This window comes from Pristiophorus japonicus, chromosome 18, assembly GCF_044704955.1.
Source record: "Pristiophorus japonicus isolate sPriJap1 chromosome 18, sPriJap1.hap1, whole genome shotgun sequence".
In the NCBI taxonomy this organism is placed as follows: domain Eukaryota; kingdom Metazoa; phylum Chordata; class Chondrichthyes; family Pristiophoridae; genus Pristiophorus; species Pristiophorus japonicus.
In genome coordinates, this window is record NC_091994.1 from 55866218 (window position 1) to 55879061 (window position 12844).

The following is a 12844-nucleotide window of genomic DNA, read 5'->3' on the forward strand; positions in this document are numbered from 1 at the left end:
TGAGTGTGTGTGTATGTGTACGTGTGTGTGTGTGTGTGAGAGAGAGTGTGTGTGTGTGAGAGAGTGTGTGTGTGTGCGTGTGAGAGAGTGTGTGTGTGCATGTGAGAGAGTGTGTGTGAGTATGTGAGTATGTGTGTGAGAGAGAATGTGTGTGTGAATGTGTGTCTCTGTTTGTGTGTGGGAGTGAGTGTGTGTATATCTGTGAGTTTGTGTGTGTGTTTGTGAGGGTGTGTGTGTGAGTGTGTTTGGGAGTATGTTTGTGACTGTGTGGGAGTGAGTGTGTGTGTATCTGTGAGTTTGTGTGTGTGTTTGTGAGGGTGTGTGTGTGAGTGTGTTTGGGAGTATGTTTGTGACTGTGTGCGAGTGTGTGTGAGTATGTGTTTGTGTGAGTGTGTGTGAGTGAGTGTGTATGTGTGTGTGTGACTGTGTGGGTGAGTGTGTGTTTGTGTGTGTGTGAGTGTGTGTGAGTGTGTATGTGTGAGTGTGTGTGTGTGCGTGTGAGAGAGTGTGTGTGTGTATATGTGAGTATGTGTGTGAGAGAGAATGTGTGTGTATGTGTGTCTCTGTTTGTGTGTGGGAGTGTGTGTGTGTGTGTCTGTGAGTTTGTGTGTGTGTGTGTGTGCGATGGTGTGTATGTGTGAGTGTGTTTGGGAGTATGTGTGTGTGTATGTGTGTCTCTGTTTGTGTGTGGAAGTGTGTGTGTGTGTGTCTGTGAGTTTGTGTGTGTGTGTGCGATGGTGTGTGTGTGTGAGTGTGTTTGGGAGTATGTGTGTGAGTGTGTGAGAGTGTGTGTGAGTGTGTGTGTGGGTGTGAGTGTGTGTGTGTAAGAGTGTGTGTGTAAGAGTGTGTGTGTAAGAGTGTGTCTGTGTGAGTGTGTGAGTGTGTGTGAGTGAATGTGTGTGAGTGTTTGTGAGTGTGTGTGTGAGTATGTAAGTGTGTGTGTGTGAATGTGTACGAGTGTGTTTGTTTGTGTGAGTGTGTGTCTGTGAGTGTGTGTGTTTGTTTGTGTGTGTGTGTGAGAGAGTGTGTGTATGAGCTTGTGTGAGTGTGTGCGTATGTGTACGTGTAAGTATGGGTGTGCGCATGTGTGAGTGTGTGTGTATATGTGAGTGTGTGTGTGAGTGTGTGTGAGTGTGTGTGAGTTTGTGTGTGTGTGAGAGAGTGTGTGTTTGTGAGTGTGTGTGAGAGTGTGTGTGAGTGTGTGTGTTTGTGTGTTTGTAAGTGTGTGTGTGAGTGTGTATGTGTGCCTGTGATTGTGTGAGTGAGTGTGTGTGTGTGTGTGCGTGTGAGTCTGAGTGTGTGATTGTGAGTGCTTGTGTGTGAGTGAGTGTGTGTGTGTGTCTGTGTCTGATGTGTGTGTGTGTGATGTGTGTGTGAGTGTGTGTGTGTATGCGTCTCTGTGGGAGTGAGTGTGTGTGTGTGAGTGTGAGAGTGCGTGTTTAAGTGTGCGCGAGTGTGCGTGTGTGAGTGGTTGAGAGTGTATGTGTGTGCAGGAGTGTGTGTGAGAGTGTGTGTGAATTTGTGTGTGTGTGAGTGTGTGTGTCTGTGAGTGTGTATGAGTGTGTGTGTGAGTGTGTGTGAGTATGTGTGTGTGTGAGCATGTGAGTCTGTGCATGTGTCTGTGAGTGTGTGTGTGAGAGATTGTGTCTGTGTGAAAGAGTGTGTGTATGAGTTTGTGTGAGTGTGTGTGTGTATGAGTGTGTGTGTGTAGGTGTGAGTGTGTGCGTGAAAGAGTGTGTGTTTGTGAGTGTGTGAGTGTGTGTGTGAGTGTGTGTATGTCTGTGAGTGTGTGTGTGTGGGTATTTGTGAGTGTGTATGAGTGTGTGTGTGTGAGCGTGTGTGTGAGTATGTGTATATTTGAGTGTGTGTGTGAATGTATGTGTGAGTGTGTGTGTGAGTATGTTTGTTTGTGTGTGTGTGTGTCTGTGGATGTGTGTCTGCGAGTGTGTGTGTTTGAGTGTGTACATGTGTGTGAGTGTGTGTGTATGTGTGAGTGGGTGTCTGTGAGTGTGTATGAGTATGTTTGTTTGTGTGAGTGTGTGTCGGTGGATGCGTGTCTGTGAGTGTGTGTGTTTGAGTGTGTGTGTGTGTGTGTGTATGTCTGTGTGGGTGTGTGTATGTGTGAGTGTGTGTGAGTGTGTGTGTGAGTGTGTATGAGTGTGTTTGTTTGTTTGAGCGTGTGTCTGTGAGTGTGTGTGTTTGTGTGTATGAGTGTGTGTGTGAGTGTGTGTGAGTATATGAGTCTGTGCATGTGTCTGTGAGTGTGTGTGTGAGAGATTGTGTGTGTGTGTGTGTTGGTGTGAGTGTGTGTGTGTGAAAGAGTGTGTGTTTGTGAGTGTGTGTGTGTGAGTGTGTGTATGTCTGTGAGTGTGTGTGTGGGTATTTGTGAGTGTGTATGAGTGTGTGTGTGTGTGAGTGTGTGTGTGAGTATGTGTGTATTTGAGTGTGTGTATGAATGTATGTGTGAGTGTGTGTGTTTGTGTGTGTGTGTCTGTGGATGTGTGTCTGTGAGTGTGTGCGTTTGAGTGTGTATATGTGTGTGAGTGTGTTGCATGTGTGAGTGTGTGTGTGTGAGTATGTATGAGTATGTTTGTTTGTGTGAGTGTGTCTGTGAGTGTGTGTGTTTGTGTGTGTGTGTGAGGGAGTGTGTGTGTGAGTGCGTGCATGAGTGTGTGTGTGTGAGTGTATGTGAGTGTGTGATTGTGAGTGTGTGTATGTGAGTGTGTGTGTTTGTGTGCGTGCCTGTGAGTGTGTGAGTGAGTGTGTGTGCGTGAGTGTGAGTGTGTGATTGTGAGTGCTTGTGTGTGTGTGAGTGTGAGTGTCTGTGTATGTGTGTGTCTGATATGTGTGTGAGTGTGTGTGTGAATGTGTGTGAGTGTGTGTATGTCTGTGAGTGTGTGTGTGTGTATGGGTATTTCTCTCTCCCTCCTTTTTTAAAAAGTGGTGTTACATTAGCTACTCTCCAGTCCATAGGAACTGATCCAGAGTCGACTGTTGGAAAATGATCACCAATGCATCCACTATTTCTAGGGCCACTTCCTTAAGTACTCTGGGATGCAGACTATCAGGCCCCGGGGATTTATCGGCCTTCAATCCCATCAATTTCCCTAACACAATTACCCGCCTGATAAGGATATCCTTCAGTTCCTCCTTCTCAATAGACCTACTGTCCCCTAGTACATTCGGAAGGTTATTTGTGTCTTCCTTCGTGAAGACAGAACCAAAGTATTTGCTTAATTGGTCTGCCATTTCTTTGTTCCCCATTATAAATTCACCTGAATCCGACTGCAAGGGACCTACGTTTGTCTTCACTAATCTTTTTCTCTTCATATATTTATAGAAGCTTTTGCAGTCAGTTTTTATGTTCCCTGCAAGCTTCCTTTTGTACTCTATTTTCCCCCTCTTAATTAAACCCTTAGTCTTCCTCTGCTGAATTCTAAATTTCTCCAAGTCCTCAGGTTTGTTGCTTTTTCTAGCCAAATTATATGCCTCTTCCTTGGCTTTAACACTATCCTTAATTTCCCTTGTTAGCCAGGGTTGAGCCACCTTCCCCGTTTAATTTTACTCCAGACAGGGATGTACAATTGTTGAAGTTCATCCATGTGATCTTTAAATGTTTGCCATTACTTATCCGCCGTCAACCCTCTAAGTATCCTTTGCCAGTCTATTCTAACCAATTCACGCCTCATACCGTCGAAGTTACCTTTCCTTAAGTTCAGGACCCTAGTTTCCGAATTAACTGTGTCACTCTCCATCTTAATAAATAATTCTACAATATTATGGTCACTCTTCCCCAAGGGGCCTCGCACAACAAGATTGCTAATTAGTCTCTTCTCATTACACATCACCCAGGCTAGGATGGCCAGCTCTCTAGTTGGTTCCTCGACATATTGGTCGAGAAAACCATCCCTAATACACTCCAGGAAATCCTCCTCCACCGCATTGTTACCAATTTGGTTAGCCCAATCAATATGTAGATTAAAGTCGCCCTTGATAACTGCTGTACCTTTATTGCACACATCCCTTATTTCTTGTTTGACGCTGTCCCCAACCTCATTACTACTGTTTGGAGGTCTGTACACAACTCCCACCAGTGTTTTCTGACCTTTGGTATCCTGCAGCTCCACCCATACCGATTCCACATCATCCAGGCTAATGTCCTTCCTTACTATTGCATTAATTTCCTCTTTAACCAGTAACGCCACCCCACCTCATTTTCCTCTCTGCCTATCCTTCCTAAATGTTGAATACCCCTGGATGTTGAGTTCCCAGCCTTGGTCACCCTGGAGCCATGTCTCCACGATGCCAATTACATACCCGTTAACTGCTATCTGCGCAGTTAATTAAAAACATAGAAACATAGAAAATAGGTGCAGGAGTAGGCCATTTGGCCCTTCTAGCCTGCACCGCCATTCAATGAGTTCATGGCTGAACATGCAACTTCAGTACCCCATTCCTGCTTTCTCACCATACCCCTTGATCCCCTTAGTAGTAAGGACTACATCTAACTCTTTTTTGAATATATTTAGTGAATTGGCCTCAACAACTTTCTGTGGTAGAGAATTCCACAGGTTCACCACTCTCTGGGTGAAGAAGTTTCTCCTCATCTCGGTCCTAAATGGCTTAACCCTTATCCTTAGACTGTGACCCCTGGTTCTGGACTTCCCCAACATTGGGAACATTCTTCCTGCATCTAACCTGTCTAAACCCATCAGAATCTTAAACGTTTCGATGAGGTCCCCTCTCATTCTTCTGAACTCCAGTGAATACAAGCCCAGTTGATTCAGTCTTTCTTGATAGGTCAGTCCCGCCATCCCGGGAATCAGTCTGGTGAACCTTCGCTGCACTCCCTCAATAGCAAGAATGTCCTTCCTCAGGTTAGGAGACCAAAACTGTACACAATACTCCAGGTGTGGCCTCACCAAGGCCCTGTACAACTGTAGCAACACCTCCCTGCCCCTGTACTCAAATCCCCTCGCTATGAAGGCCAACATGCCATTTGCTTTCTTAACCGCCTGCTGTACCTGCATGCCAACTTTCAATGACTGATGTACCATGACACCCAGGTCTCGTTGCACCTCCCCTTTTCCTAATCTGTCACCATTCAGATAATAGTCTGTCTCTCTGTTTTTAACCACCAAAGTGGATAACCTCACATTTATCCACATTATACTTCATCTGCCATGCATTTGCCCACTCACCTAACCTATCCAAGTCACTCTGCAGCCTCATAGCATCCTCCTCGCAGCTCACACTGCCACCTAACTGAGTGTCATTCGCAAATTTGGAGATACTACATTTAATCCCCTCGTCTAAATCATTAATGTACAGTGTAAACAGCTGGAGCCCCAGCACAGAACCTTGCGGTACCCCACTAGTCACCGCCTGCCGTTCTGAAAAGTACCCATTTACTCCTACTCTTTGCTTCCTGTCTGACAACCAGTTCTCAATCCATGTCAGCACACTACCCCCAATCCCATGTGCTTTAATTTTGCACATTAATCTCTTGTGTGGGACCTTGTCGAAAGCCTTCTGAAAGTCCAAATATACCACACCAACTGGTTCTCCCTTGTCCACTCTACTGGAAACATCCTCAAAAAATTCTAGAAGATTTGTCAAGCATGATTTCCCTTTCACAAATCCATGCTGACTTGGACCTATCATGTCACCTCTTTCCAAATGCGCTGCTATGACATCCTTAATAATTGATTCTATCATCTTACCCACTACCGATGTCAGGCTTACCGGTCTATAATTCCCTGTTTTCTCTCTCCCTCCTTTTTTAAAAAGTGGGGTTACATTGGCTACCCTCCACTCCATAGGAACTGATCCAGAGTCAATGGAATGTTGGAAAATGACTATCAATGCATCCGCTATTTCCAAGGCCACCTCCTTAAGTACTCTGGGATGTAGTTCATCAGGCCCTGGGGATTTATCGGCCTTCAATCCCATTAATTTCCCCAACACAATTTCCCGACTAATAAGGATTTCCCTCCGTTCCTCCTCCTTACTAGACCCTCTGATCCCTCTTATGTCTGGAAGGTTGTTAGTGTCTCCTTAGTGAATACCGAACCAAAGTACTTGTTCAATTGGTCCGCCATTTCTTTGTTCCCCGTTATGACTTCCCCTGATTCTGACTGCAGGGGACCTACGTTTGTCTTTACTAACATTTTTCTCTTTACGTATCTATAGAAACTTTTGCAATCCGTCTTAATGTTCCCTGCAAGCTTCTTCTCGTACTTCATTTTCCCTGCCCTAATCAAACCCTTTGTCCTCCTCTGCTGAGTTCTAATTTCTCCCAGTCTCCGGGTTCACTGCTATTTCTGGCCAATTTGTATGCCACTTCCTTGGCTTTAATACTATCCCTGATTTCCCTTGATAGCCACGGTTGAGCCACCTTCCCTTTTTTATTTTTACGACAGACAGGAATGTACAATTATTGTCGTTCATCCATGCGGTCTCTAAATGTCTGCCATTGCCCATCCACAGTCAACCCCTTCAGTATCATTCGCCAATCAATCCTAGCTAATTCATGCCTCATACCTTCAAAGTTACCCTTCTTTAAGTTCTGGACCATGGTCTCTGAATTAACTGTTTCATTCTCCATCCTAATGCAGAATTCGTCCACCTTATTCCGAATACTCCTCGCATTGAGGCACAGAGCCTTCAGGCTTGTATTTTTTGACACACTTTGCCCCTTTAGAATTTTGCTGTAATGTGGCCCTTTTTGTTTTTTGCCTTAGGTTTCTCTGCCCTCCACTTTTACTATTCTCCTTTCTATCTTTTGCTTCTGTGTCCATTTTATTTCCCTCTGTCTCCCTGCATAGGTTCCCATCCCCCTGCCATATTAGTTTAACTCCTCCCCAACAGCACTAGCAGACACTCCCCCTTGGACATTGGTTCCGGTCCTGCCCAGGTGTAGACTGTCCGGTTTGTACTGGTCCCACCTCCCCCAGAACCGGTTCCAATGTCCCAGGAATTTGAATCCCTCCCTTCTGAACCACTGCTCAAGCCATGTATTCATCTGAGCTATCCTGCGATTCCTACTCTGACTAGCACGTGGCACTGGTAGCAATCCTGAGATTACTACTTTTGAGGTCCTACTTTTTAATTTAACTCCTAGCTCCCTAAATTCGTCTCGTAGGACCTCATCCTGTTTTTTACCTATGTCGTTGGTATCTATATGCACTATGACAACTGGCTGTTCACCCTCCCTTTTCAGAATGTCCTGCACCCGCTCCGAGACACCCTTGACCCTTGCACCAGCGAGGCAACATACCATTCTGGAGTCTCGGTTGCGGCCGCAGAAATGCCTATCTATTCCCCTTACAATTGAATCCCCTATCACTATCGCTCTCCCACACTTGTTCCTGCCCTCCTGTGCAGCAGAGCCAGCCACGGTGCCATGAACTTGGCTGCTACTCCCCCCTGATGAGTCATCCCCCTCAACAGTACCCAAAGCGGCGTATGTGTTTTGCAGGGGGTGCAGTGCTCAATGAGAGTCGCTGTAGGACTGTTCGCCTACAGTCCTGGTGGTGCGAAGGGGAGTGAGCAGCCAAGTGCACGGGGGATAGCCTTTGTCACCAAGCAGCCAGCCACAACCCTGGTTTGGGCCCGAGAACACGGTGGGCACACTGCTCTGGTGCAGGATGAAGGCATCGTGGCTGCTGCCTACTTTCCGGGCATCGACTGCCAGGAATGCCGGGGGCCGCACACCAGCTGCACGTCGAGGGAGTGGAATCCCTTTCGGTTCATGAACATTTTGGCGTGGGTTTGTGGTGCCCTCAGTGCGCGGTGTGTGCAGTCGATGGCCCCCTGCACCCTGGGGATCCCCGCAATCCGTACCTACCCGGTCTCCTCCCCGCTCATTGGGAAAGAAATGAATTGCAGCCTTCTCTTGTCGAGAGCAGCGGTGACTTGACCGATGGAGCAGTGAGCCAAGAACTGAGAAATGTTACAGATGTATTATCATCATCATCATCATAGGAAGTCCCTCGGAATCGAGGGAGACTTGCTTCCACTCTTAGAATGAGTCCTTAGGTGACTGAACAGTCCATACGGGAAGCACAGTCCCTGTCACAGGTGGGACAGACAGTGGTTGAAGGAAAGGGAGGGTGGGACTTGTTTGCCGCACGCTCCTTCAGCTGCCTGCGCTTGATTTCTGCATGCTCTCGGTGATGAGACTCGAGGTGCTCAGCGCCCTCCCGGGTGCACTTCCTCCACTTAGGGCAGTGTTTGGCCAGGGACTCCCAGATGTCAGTGGGGATGTTACACTTTAACAGGGAGGCTCTGAGGGTGTCCCTGTAACGTTTCCTCTGCCCACTTTCGGCTTGCTTGCCGTGTATGAGTTCCGAGTAGAGCGCTTTCTTTGGGAGTCTCATGTCAGGCATGCGGACAATGTGGCCTGCCCAGCGGAGCTGATCAAGTGTGGTCAGTGCTTTGATGCTGGGGATGTTGGCCCAGGTCGAGGACGCTAACGTTGGTGCGTCTGTCCTCCCAGGGGATTTGCAGGATCTTGCGGAGACATCATTGGTGGTATTTCTCCAGCGACTTGAGGTATTATAGGAAGGACGTGATTGCACTAGAGAGGTTTACGAGGATGCTGCCTGGAATGAAGAATCTTAGTTATGAGGACAGATTGGATAGGCTGGGTTTGTTCTCCTTGGAACAGAGGAGGCTGAGGGGAAACCTCATTGAGGCGTATAAAATTTTGAGGGGATAGTAAGGGTCTATTTCGATTGGTGGAGGGGTCTATTACGAGGGGGCATAGTTTTAAGGTGGTTGGTGGAAGGTTTAGATTGGATTTAATGGGGGCTTCTTTACCCAGAGGGTTGTGGGGGTCTGGAACTCGCTGGCTGGAAGGGTGGTAGAGGCAGAAACCCTCACCTCATTTAAAAGGTGCTTGGACGGACCTAGAGCTGGTAATTGGGATTAGACTGGATGACCTTTTGTTGGACGGAGCAGATATAATGGTAAGTACTGCAGGGAATAGAATACGGCCAGGGTGATCTCCTGGACTAGTTTCGATTGCCTGGATGGGTCGGAGAGGAATTTTCCCAGATTTTTTCTCCCTAAATTGGCCTGGGTTTTTATCTGGTTTTTGCCTTTCCCAGGAGATCACATGGCTCCGGTTGGGGTGGAATGTTTCAGTATAAGGGGTGTCACAGTGCTGTGGGGCGGACTGGATGGGCCGGGTGCTCTTTGCCTTTCTGTCATTGTTCATAGGTTTAAATGTAACCTTCAGGGCTGCTGACCGAGGGCCGTGCCGAAATGGCCTCCTCCTGCACTGTCAATTTCTATGGCGTGGAAATCCTGGCCTCCCCGGGTCTGTAAGGAGTGTGTACGGGGTGTGTACGTGGTGTGTACAGGGTGTGTACGGCGTGTGTACGGAATGTGTACGGAGTGTGTGCGGGGTGTGTACGGAGTGTGTACGGCGTGTGTACGGGGTGTGTACGCGGTGTGTACAGGGTGTGTACGGAGTGTGTACGGGGTGTGTACGGGGTGTGTACGCAGTGTGTACGGGGTGTGTACAGGGTGTGTACGGGGTGTGTACGGAGTGTGTGTACGGCGTGTGTACGGAATGTGTACGGAGTGTGTACGGCGTATGTACAGGGTGTGTACAGGGTGTGTATGCGGTGTGTACACGGTGTGTACGGGGTGTGTACGGAGTGTGTACGGTGTGTGTACGGCGTGTGTACGGGGTGTGCACGGGATGTGTACGGGGTGTGTGTACGGCGTGTGTACGGGGTGTGTGTACGGGGTGTGTACGGGGTGTGTGTACGGCGTGTGCACGGGGTGTGTACGGGATGTGTACGGGGTGTGTGTACAGGGTGTGTACGGAGTGTGTATGGGGTGTATACAGGGTGTGTACGGAGTGTGTACGGGGTGTGTACGGGGTGTGTACGGAGTGTGTATGGGGTGTGTACGGAGTGTGTACGGGGTGTGTACGGGGTGTGTGTACGGCGTGTGTACGGGGTGTGTGTACGACGTGTGTACGGGGTGTGTGTACGGGGTGTGTACGTGGTGTGTACGGAATGTGTACGGAGTGTGTACGGGGTGTGTGTACGGGGTGTGTGTACGGGGTGTGTATGGGGTGTGTACGGGGTGTGTGTACGGCGTGTGTACGGAGTGTGTACGGGGTGTGTGTACGGCGTGTGTACGGGGTGTGTACGGGGTGTGTGTACGGCGTGTGTACGGGGTGTGTATGGGGTGTGTGTACGGGGTGTGTACGGGGTGTGTGTACGGCGTGTGTACGGGGTGTGTATGGGATGTGTACGGGGTGTGTGTACGCGGTGTGTACAGGGTGTGTACGGAGTGTGTACGGGGTGTGTACGGAGTGTGTACGGACCCCGGAAGGCATCACAAAAAACGGTTTTCGTGCAAGCTGGAGCTTGACAGAGCTCGTGCATATCGGGAGCGAGGACAGTTGTACGGGCAAGATTGCAGGATTTACCTATATCTTGCCCGGCAAATGTCCTCAAAACTCTCGCGCCTGATAAAAGCAGGTGCATAGCCCACTGTTACAGGCATAAGAGTTTAAAAACACACAAAAATATAATTAAATTAAAGTATCAAAACCCTGCCCACCATGTTACATTTATTTTTAGCCATAATTAAAAAAACGTTAAAAAAACTCGGAACTTTTTTTTCTCTAAGATATTTATTAACTTTAATTGTAATTATGTGAGGTGTGTTTTTTATTTTTTATTATATGTGTTTGTTTTTTTTTTCTCATTAATATCGTATCGACGAAAGCTGTGGAATACAGAACCTGATTGGCTGAGCACTCACACGTGACTGCACCGTCTCCGTGGGAACCTAGAGCGCGTTCCGCGCAGCGCGGGAAGAGAAGGTCCTACCGCCGGAATCCCACGCTCCTCCCGGACCAGCGGGTACTTGCGTAGAAATGTTTCAAGGTCGGGGGCAGCTGCCCGCGGGAAGCCTGCGACCCCAATTTCAGTCGCAGTGTTTCTATGTTTCTATCCCGCATTCTCTTCAGTAACCGAGAACTCATTGTTAGTGTGGAAGCAAATCATCCTCGACTCCGAGGGATTGCCTGAGAAGGAGAAGAAGAAGGGAGCACCTTCACCACACGGACTGCAGCGGTTCAAGAAGGAGGCCCACCGCCACTTTCTCACGGCAGCTCGGGCAATAAATGCGGCTGTGGTGCACAGGCAGGGCAAGGAATTGCCCCCCCCCCGGGAGTCAGCATGCGCACTCGAGCAGACACTCGTCAGTGGCCGATTTTCCCTCTCGCTACATCAGTATTTTGCCGCAGGGACAAGGTTTTGGAGAGAATATAAAACATTAACATCGCGGCAAAATGGGATGGAAATTCATTTTACCCGTTTTTGGGCCTGAGAAGCCAGAGGCCCCGATACTCTCCCAGAATTGGCCCTCAGGTGTCCAGCTTATTGCCGGCGAGCTGCGGCTGCCAAATTGGGCGTCCGGAGGATGCCTGCCGGTTGCATGAGGACCAATGTGGGCCTGCCCACGTCACCAACACACACTCTACACAAGATGGCACTCAACACAGAAACTGCTATCATGTGACTTTGTCCCATGATCCCTTTATTATTTACATCAGTCATCATAGGCAGCCCCTCGGAGTTGAGGGAGACTCACTTCCACTCTAAAAGTGAGTTCTCAGGTGACTGAACAGTCCAATACGGGAATTACAGTCCCTGTCACAGGTGGGACAGACAGTGGTTGAGGGAAAGGGTGGGTGGGACTGGTTTGCCGCACGCTCTTTCCGCTGCCTGCACTTGATTTCTGCATGCTCTCGGCGACGAGACTCGAGGTGCTCAGCGCCCTCCTGGATGCACTTCCTCCACTTAGGGCAGTCCATGGCCAGGGACTCCCAGGTGTCGGTGGGGATGTTGCATTTTATCAGGGAGGCTTTGAGGGTGTCCTTGTAACGTTTCCTCTGCCCACCTGGGGCTCGCTTGCCGTGTAGGAATTCCGAGTAGAGCGCTTGCTTTGGGAGTCTTGTGTCAGGCATGCGAACAAGGTGGCCCGCCCAACGGAGCTGATCGAGTGTGGTCAGTGCTTCAATGCTGGGGATGTTGGCCTGGTCGAGGACGCTAATGTTGGTGCATCTGTCCTCCCAGGGGATTTGCAGATCTTGCGGAGACATCGTTGGTGGTAATTCTCCAGCGATTTAAGGTGTCTACTATATATGGTCCATGTCTCTGAGCCATACAGGAGGGTGGGTATCACTGCAGCCCTGTAGACCATAAGATTGACAATGAGCTTAAATCAGTAGTTGCATTAAATCGGTAGCCCACTAGGGGAGCTCTATATTTCAGGCCGGTTGCCAGGTTGGTTGCGGCCTTCAGCGAGCACTTGGGTGGGATGTCGGAGAACAAGAGAGGGGTGATTGTGAGGTGGCTGTGGTCTGTAAAGATGCTGTAGAGCTAGGAGCAGAACACCTACTCCCCACGACTCCACATAATGTCAAGCTTTAAAACATTTTTACCTTGAGGCGGCTTTAGGATCCGCACAGCAGCGTGGAGTGGGCTCGATGCTGACCCACTTCACTGAGGTCTTTAGGCAGGAGGTAAACCCCTCAGCCACACATCCAAGGGACCTGATGTCTGCTTAAGGCAGCCACTCGGAGCCTGAAAATCGTCCAAGGGCACTATGGCCTCGGAATTACATCAAGCCCGCTTCAGCTCATCCGCTGCTGAAGCCCTCATCCATGCCTTTGCTACCTCTAGGCTTGACTATCACCCCTTGTGCACACCGCCCTGTGTCCTAACTCGCACCGAGTCCCGCTCACCCATCACCCCTTGTGCACACCGCCCTGTGTCCTAACTCGCACCGAGTCCCGCTCACCTATCAC

The 12844-nt window shown here is 49.0% G+C and overlaps 1 long non-coding RNA gene across 1 annotated transcript in view; it reads left to right on the forward strand.

The window, feature by feature from the left end:
- The first annotated feature begins 11586 nt into the window (after positions 1 to 11586).
- The window catches only part of LOC139229238 (uncharacterized), a 28529-nt gene continuing 27271 nt past the window's right edge, over positions 11587 to 12844 (forward strand). Inside the window, exon 1 of the long non-coding RNA XR_011587694.1 lies at positions 11587 to 11638. This is a non-coding gene — a long non-coding RNA (uncharacterized lncRNA). The remainder of the gene's footprint in view (positions 11639 to 12844) is intronic.